Raw genomic sequence first — 9,019 nt, forward strand, 5'->3', positions numbered from 1 at the left:
TGTGCCATTCATAATAAATTCATCATCACCTGACACCTTAAACCTTTATCCCAACCTGTCATGTCTTGCTTTAAGTCTCTGTCTCAAACTGCCATTTAACAATTCTGTCTGTTTCTTAATAAAAAACATAACATAACAGAGATTATTTGAGATCTATTAGTCTGGAAAAGGTTATAAAATCATTACCAAAGCTTTGGGATTCCCGCAAACCACAGTCAGAGCCATGATCCACAAATGGTAAAACATGGAACAGTGGTGAACCTTCCTAGGAGTGGCCAGCCAAACAAAATGACCAAACAAAATGACCAACAAAATGAGTAGTGACAAAAATCACTACTGAAAAATTCCAAAAAGAGCAGTTTTCCTTTAAGCCCCGTCTTGATGATTCTCAAAACCTTTTGGAAATTTTAAACATGTCTAAAATGATTAACAAAGTGATTACAGGAAGATCGCCAACATGGGAAATATGTTTGAGACCATGAAGCAGTAACCCATGTGCAAAGTTTTTGTAGTTTCAACCATTTTTTTCTACCCATCCAATTCAGACTGTGGAGAAGCAGATGCCTAACCCACCTGACTTTGGACAAAAAGGTTGAACCTGGATTAGTAATACAAAGTGTAATGCGTCATAATGTTTGTGGTATGCTCCAGCATACCCCCACAACGCTAATGAGGCTAAGTTGCATAGAAGATGGATAGACGGATAATGTTGATGGTCCTCTGTTTTTTTGCATTTGCAGGTGTTGTGGGAAGACCCGGGAGTGTGGATCCTCTGCAGAGAGTAGCCAGGCTACTTATCACAGCAAAGACAAAAAGGACGGGAGGCTACTTCAAGTAGGAGGACCCAAAGAAGGAATCAGGAACTCTGTGGAGAGATCCATCAGAATATTAAATGAATCCGTGTTGAAGTAAGGCACTGAATCATTACGTACTAAATTGTCATGTTAGTCTGTCTGTCTTTAGCAGATCTTTCAAGTGGGTTACCCACTGACAGGTTTACAGACATGATAGAGCCAACAGAACCACAGTGTTGTAGTGGGACCCATTAAAATAAGTAACAAATCACTTTGGGGAACTAGCTGTGTTAACAAACATGTACACAGACTTCAGAATATACTGTAAATGCTAGTGCTGTAAAAATATAGTAGCTTAAAGTAATTTACTTCATTAATTACATTTAAAAAAAAATGTGTAATTAACGCATGCGCACCATAGCAAGCAAGCCTCTGTTATGACGGTAGAAGAAATACAGTGGAGAGTCCCCACACAATTACACAGTCTTACGCTCTTATATAACTTATAACTTATGAACACATCAACAACAGTACAATTCCAACACCACATACTGTAAGTAACTTCAACTCACACTCGTCTCTCGTCCTTTCATCCCAGGCAATTTGCTCATTCTCGTCATAGTAACGCGAGATGCATTCAGGGACGTCACGTGCGCGCTTTTCTGTAAATAAACAGGAAGATCAAGAAAAACATCAAGTGCATATTCTTATCACGCAAACACACTTATACACACATACCAATAGAACCACAGTATTGCGGTGGGTAACACCCTCACCTTCACCCTTGTGTGTAAGTAGTTATTTATTTCCTGTATCGATGAATGCACCCACCTTGAGACCTACTGTACACAAATGACTCCATTCTTACACTTACATGTAAAACCCACTTACATCAGTAGGTGGCGCACAAAGACTGCAAGGAAACAATTAGGACAGAGTGCGCCAAGAACAAAGTCTTCAGTGACCAGTATCAATTTCCCTATGTATAGTGGGAGTAGAAGCCAATCCCCAAGCAATATATCTATTACACACTAAATTATGTACATTTATTCCTCCTGTATGTAATGGTAATGGTAATGGTAATGGTTTTATTTCATTTGAACATGCATCAGATTACAATTGAGTGCATCACATAATCAATTCACAGTTCCACATGTCCAAAAGGAGTAGGAAGAAGCAAAGCTTATTAAATCCTACCCCTCCATCTGGTACTTTTACAATCAGTAACTGTTACATTTGTTCACTTTCTGCTTTCCGTAATACAGTTTAAGGTTTTGTTTTTTTGTTTTGTTTTGTTTTGGGGTTTGTTTGTTTTTTTAATTTTGTAATTTTTTGTCCCGTACCGAAGTACGAGGTGATATGACCATACAATGACATTATGTGTACCATAGTAAGTGTCAATATAGTGATATATATATATATATATATATATATATAGCACATCATGACTGGTTCAAGACTCTTCATCCTTGTATTTAGCAAACATCAACTGCTTGTATTGTTTCCTGAATTGGCTCATCGGCTCAATGCATTGTTTGAGTTCCTTACTCAATCCATTCAATAGTTTGATTCCACATACTGAAATGCTATGGCTTTTTAATGTAGTCCTAGCATATAAGTGTAAATAGTTTAACATGTTGTTATTTGACTTGTCATGCCGCATTGTTGTTAAGTCATAGTTCTCATATTTGACAGACGTTGCTTTTCAATCGTAAAGTTTCATATTTAAATGTTGGAAACAATGAATACTTTGCTTAAACCATGAGAAACATATCCCTAACAGGCAAGAGTGTTGTCTCTGATGAGTCGGTCATAGTTGGGGAATAAAGGGCCTCCACACTCACTTACTGTATTAACTTAAATGTGTTCTTCATGACAGGAAAAGCTCTCTTGTTTTTTTTTTTTCCATTTTAATCATCCTGTTTAAAAAACAGAAAAACAAATCAAACTTTTGTTTATCTCTCAAGATGACAGCAATTGAATCCACAGCAGTAGGGTATAATCAAAACAATGTGTTACACTGGCAAGATTTGTGTCTCCATACTTTTAATTGAAAAATGCTCGGTGAAGACGGCGATCATCTTACCAAATGTGACGTGTTCACTTTCCCATTAGAGCCTAGTATCATGCCAGTGACATCAGCTGTACCCAATCAATGGAATAATGCTTAAAGAGGTTACATAACATTATATAATCCTGTAAAGCTAAGGTTCAGTGTCAGGAGTGGAAGATCTCCTCACCGCAGATGGTGGAGGTCTTCCCAAAGTTTACATTTCACTGACAGCACACAGAGCGTAACACTGACTTGCACCCCAATCAGCCAGTGTGCTTAATCATATGGACCAGCGTCCTCGCTGTCTCGTAGGCTGTGTTTTCAAGGGGGGGGACAGGAAAGAGCAGATGGAGTAAAGATGTACTGTTTTCGAAAAAAAACACTACATCATTTTTATTTGGATCTTCACCCTGACGTTTTATGGGGAACGTAGTGTATTGCTTCACAGCCATAAAATATATAGAGCTTTTTTGAGCCAGGAGTCTGAGTAACCACATTGGTAGCCTTATAGGCACCAAAATACCCACAATAAAACAATACAACAATTAAACAATGACAGTGGTCCAATTGTTCGCACCCTTGTCTCGCTACTAGCACGCTTTGGGTTACCATCGTATTGGAATGTAATATAGCACGGGCCTTTTCTTTGTAATTTGTATACTCTGTATTCATTTGGATATGAGCATATTTGTCACTTCCTGATACATATTACTATATGATTACTACATGATGCAATATTACTACAAACTTACTTTGTAGATTATTTTGAGTGGTCCCGTTTATTTCTGTAGGTTCTGTAGATTAACTTTATCATTAACACTTGTTGGGAGCAACAATTTCAGCAGTTTCTTTTCAAAAAACACCTATTCCTGAACTGTTGGTCCATTATTTGGTGCAGAACCAAGACCAAGGATTTGGATCAGAGCAAAACAATTGAACAGAACAAAGAATATCAGACCTTACAGTTTGCTTTAAGGTATGAACACATCCTGAATTAATAGATGGACAGTACTGAGTTATCAAATGTATCCAGTGGCGGGGCAAGGGTACTTGGGGGCTCAAAGAAATTCATTGGGGGTCACCCCACCCCATCTGTGCACACCGAAAAAAAGGCAGATAGGCCCCCCCTCAAGGGGGTTTGCTACAATGTTTCATAATTGCATCGTAAATGGCCATTGTTGTCGTTTCTGTGCAGTACATGTATTAGCACTTGGGGCACCCTGTCTCTCAGGGTGACCCCCTAAAAGCCAGGGCCTCAGGCAAATTCCTGGTTTGCCTGTTGGCACGCCCCCGCCTCTGAATGTATCTTAACCAATATCAAAACACCTAAAAACACTAAACACTGTACTGATGTTCAGGGTTCCATTCAGATGAACTACAGGCAAAGTCGTCTATGGGTTAGTGTGTCCCTTCTGTCAAATTGTAGAATCAAATTGTTCCCTATGAACCTCGTGTTTGGTTTTAAACAAATTAAGTTGCTCCTTCTGCCCATACAAACTTTCCTCACATAACAGTACAGAACATTCTGCTCAAGCTCACGTCCCCCATTGACTCCAGACAGTTACAGTAATTAGACTTAAACAGAACATGAGATAGTTGGGTTCCTGTTGATGTTTGTTCCCTTCCCAAGGGTCCACTGTGTCAGCACTCCATTGATCCCGCAAGCACAAAGAAGAGCACAGTAGTAAAAACTCAAAGCTCAACATTTGTTCTTAATTAGCTTAATTGTTTTCCACAATTCTATGCACATCCCTTGTGTTAGTTCCCCTTTTCTGCATCACTGACCAGTCGTCTGATGTGAGTGTTTCAGCACAGAGGCGGCCAAACATTGTGCAGTCCCTTTGATGTCTGTCCATGAATAAATATTGCATAATCTTCAGAAGTTGCCATGTACGTAAAAGCCTTACTGATTACGGGATGGTGTGGAAAGATTTACCAGGAAAGACTTGGGACAGTTGGGAAACACTGACATCATTAAATCAAAGGTAATTACATTCAAAATGTTACATGTCAGACTTAATAATCATGTAAAACCAGTGAACCGATGACATTAGTGACAAGAATAACAACTCAATATCCATTTAATATTTTTAGGATACACTACATACTTATTTGGGAATCTAAACAAGCATAAAGACACTTTCACAGTTCAGAAGTTGCAAAGCAACTGAAACAGATCTCGTATTTTATAGGCAGGACTCATCCAGAATCACCCCCAATAAAAGACTCAACAAGAGTTTGAGCTCATGGAAGATTGCTGGTTCAACTCCTTGTTGAATGGTTGAAGGTTGAATCAAATGCAGATGGACGTCTTCCTTGTGGTTTGAAACTTTCCTTTACTCAACCGGTTCATTAGTTCTGATTCTTGAAGAAGATACTGAAGTCCTACTTGTGCCAGTATCATAAATCACGCCACAGTATTGTACAGTTTGTACGTTACAAATTGTGCAGCATAGTATTTTGTTTGCGTGATAAAAGAATGTTTAACAAAGTGCTGTAGGGAGATAGTATGGCTTTAATGAAATGTAACTCTACGATTATTGATACGCTGTCTAAAATCCGCTGTCTACACGGAAACGACAAGGCATTTTCCAATTTTCCCACGGTGGGAATGTGTGGAAAGGCTGAAACGATAAAATACTTTGCCGTTTTGAACTGAAACATTTCCTTGTGTTACGCCCCTGGATTTGGCTCATGGAACCTGCCAATTTGTCTTTGTCAGCATGATAATATAATAATAACATAATGTTGTAGAAACATTTTTAAGCACCGTGACCAATATTTCTTCAAATTTGTCAAGTGTCTGAACATACATACAAATGACCTAAGCATTTTTTAGACATCTGTGAGTGCCATCAGAAGTGCACACTTGTAGTCTCAGACCTGTCCAAAACCTGACAACTTGTGTTTCATTGAAATTTAAAAAATGGCAACTGCAAATAACAGTCACTAGTTACATACAGTAAACCTTGCAAGGTTGGAGCATTTTTCTTTATGATTTGACTCCAAATCTGACTGTTTCAGCACCTCGTCTCTTAAAAGAGAAGCAAACAAGTGTTTTTCTCATGTTTGTTGCTCATAAACAAGCACAAGGGGCAAATATTACAGTAAAAACACCAACAAAAAGTCAATGTTGCATAATATGTGAACCTGACAATATAAAACAGCAGTGATTTCAGATTTAGTTGTGATGAAAGGTAAATGGCAAACATCAGAAATGTATTTTTGTAAAGACATCACACCCTTGAGAGCCCCAGTGCCGGTCCCAAGCCCAAGTAAACGTGAGTGTTGCCTCAGAAGGAGGAAGTCAGCATAAAATATTATGCAATTCATCAAGCAACTCATAAAAAATGACTCATTGTGGCGACCCTTGATGTGACAAGAGGAAAGAAGAGACCACAAAGACTGTTTGCTCAGGAACATCTTTGCACAGTGTTGGCATCCCACACATACAGCGTAATAAGGCATATTGGTAACATGTTGAAAAAAAAATATATATATATATAAATATACCAGCCTGTATTTTGAGCCCTGTGGCTATAGTATTAGTACAAGATGGAGTTTGCACAAAATAATTTCCACTTTTTTGCCTCCAAAGCACAAAAACGAATCAGGACGGGACAGACTGAAGGGACAAAGAGACAGTTGTGATGTAGATGTAGACACTACCTTCACGACCGCCGTAATGCTCACCCCTTATATAGCATTTACATTGGCTGACATGTTATTATAAAAAATCAAAGACAACAATAAAACTGCACAGTGAACGAGTGGTTAGCATGTTGGCCACACAGTCAGGACATTGGGGAGCTTTGCATTCGAATTTCCGCTTGGGTGTCTGTGCGTTTGCATGTTCTCCCGTGCGTGCATAGGTTTTCTCCGGGCACTCCCGTTTCCTCCCACATTCCAAAAACAAATTCTCCAAATTGTCCATAGGTATGAATGTGAGTGTGAATGGTTGTTTGTCTATATGTGTCCTGTGATTGGCTGGCGACCAGTCCAGGGTGTACTCCCATTGCCCAAAGTCAGCTGGGATAGGCTCCAGCATACCCCGCGACACTAATAAGGATAAGCGGCATAGAAAATATGTGGATTAATGGACAATAAAACCATTGCCATTCCATTTCTTTTGTAAGCGCATGGAAATCCCCATCGGCGCCATACAAAATTTTGGGTTGGGCCAACTCTGGGGTAGTTTCACAAAACTTGAACTGATGTTGACTTTAATTGATGTTGAAGGAAAATTGCTTTTAAAAATATCTGAGTTAAACTTTGTGTAGCCTGTGTTCAAACTGGAAACAATCTCAGCATCCCTGGCCAAAATGACGTCCTTGGCTCGTTTATCTAAGCATGATTGGCAGAACATGCAAAACGCTTTCCAATGATAGTAGTGGGCGTATCCTTTCATAGGAGCTTATGACGAGTGCGCAGGTTTGCCCTTTCAGTGGTCATACATATTCATCCTTTTATAAATAAGTCAATATAGTAGCATGTGAGCACGGGAGCATGTGCCACTCTTAAAAAGCCTCACCTATAAATCCAGTGTCCAAATGTTTTACTAGCTTTTCTATGTGGCGGAGACAGACAGCAGTCTTCTTTGTGTTATGAATTCATGACTGGAAACTACTTTTTACTAAATATAGCTGTGCAAAGAAATGCCCCTTGATTTGGGCTCAGTGATCCTGCTAGAAGACAGAGTAATTCCATTCATTCATCCATCTCCTGTGCCGCTTATCCTCACTAGAGTCATGGGTATGCTGGAGCCTATCCCAGCTGACTTTGGGTGAGAGGCGGGGTATAGCCTGAACAAACTTATATACTATCAGAGCTCTACATTAAAAACAAAAATTACTTTCCCATGGGGAATCCTTAAGGTGAGAACTACCTGCCCGAACTTGCCCCATGTAAAATGAAAAGACTGCCATAATGATATCTAATTTTTGTGGCATCACATTCATTCATTCATTCATTCATTTTCTACCGCTTTTTCCTCACGAGGGTCGCGGGGGTGCTGGAGCCTATCCCAGCTGACTGCGGGCGAGAGGCGGGGTACACCCTGGACAGGTCGCCAGCCAATCACACGGCACATATAGACAAACAACCATTCACACTCACATTCATACCTATGGACAATTTGGAGTCGCCAATTAACCTAGCATGTTTTTGGAATGTGGGAGGAAACCGGAGTACCCAGAGAAAACCCACGCATGCACGGGGAGAACATGCAAACTCCACACAGAGATGGCCGAGGGCGGAATTGAACCCTGGTCTCCTAGCTGTGAGGTCTACGCGCTAACCACTCGTCTGCCGTGCTGCCCCAAATAAAGATTAAATGATTAGAGACAGTTTAAATGATCAAATTGTGGAGATGTATGTTAACATGGCATGCCATACTACCTTACACATCGTAGTCGTAGTAAGCAGTGATATTTATAAGTTGTGCACCAAAATGAAACATTATTTGTGTACTAGTAAAGTGTTTTTAATCCAGAAAAAAATACTCAATGGTCAAACAATAATTTGTGAAGCAAAGGTGAGAAAAATACACAGAGAAATGGAACCGCTAGATTTTGTAGCTTGTGCAAAATCAGCACTTTGTATTGGATCTAATCGGTGGTGTTTCATTGTGACCACTTCAAATTGTCACAGCAATGTGATTCACTCACATGTGCTATCATTTCATTTGTTGACTTGTTTAGGAGGCACTGTTTCATCACTTTTTGGTGTTTTCTTCAGAAGTTATTGAAGAATTAGACGATGTTGGCAGGGACGCCATGATAGATGTTTTCGTAGTCAAACGATCGCTGATTGGTTGATCAAGAACAAGAACAGGTGTGGGTAAAACGCGGACTATAGACTCCGGACCGCGGTCTAAATAAACGATTCTGATTGGTCCATTTCAAGATTTGCAAGGATTGGTTTGCAAATTACCACCGGAATTACGCAGTCCGTGTTTTACCAACACCCAACAAGAACCGCTTAAAAAAAACTCGATTTACTTGCCCTAATTTTGTTTTAACTCTCCCCGGGCCTTGAGTGGTTAGTGCGCAGACCTCACAGCTAGGAGACCAGGGTTCAATTCCACCCTCAGCCATCTCTGTGTGGAGTTTGCATGTTCTCCCCGTGCATGCGTGGGTTTTCTCCGGGTACTCCGGTTTCCTCCCACATTCCA

Source organism: Doryrhamphus excisus, linkage group LG13, assembly GCF_037039965.1.
Source record: "Doryrhamphus excisus strain RoL-2023G ecotype Guam linkage group LG13, RoL_Dexc_Guam_v1.1, whole genome shotgun sequence".
In the NCBI taxonomy this organism is placed as follows: Eukaryota; Metazoa; Chordata; class Actinopteri; order Syngnathiformes; family Syngnathidae; genus Doryrhamphus; species Doryrhamphus excisus.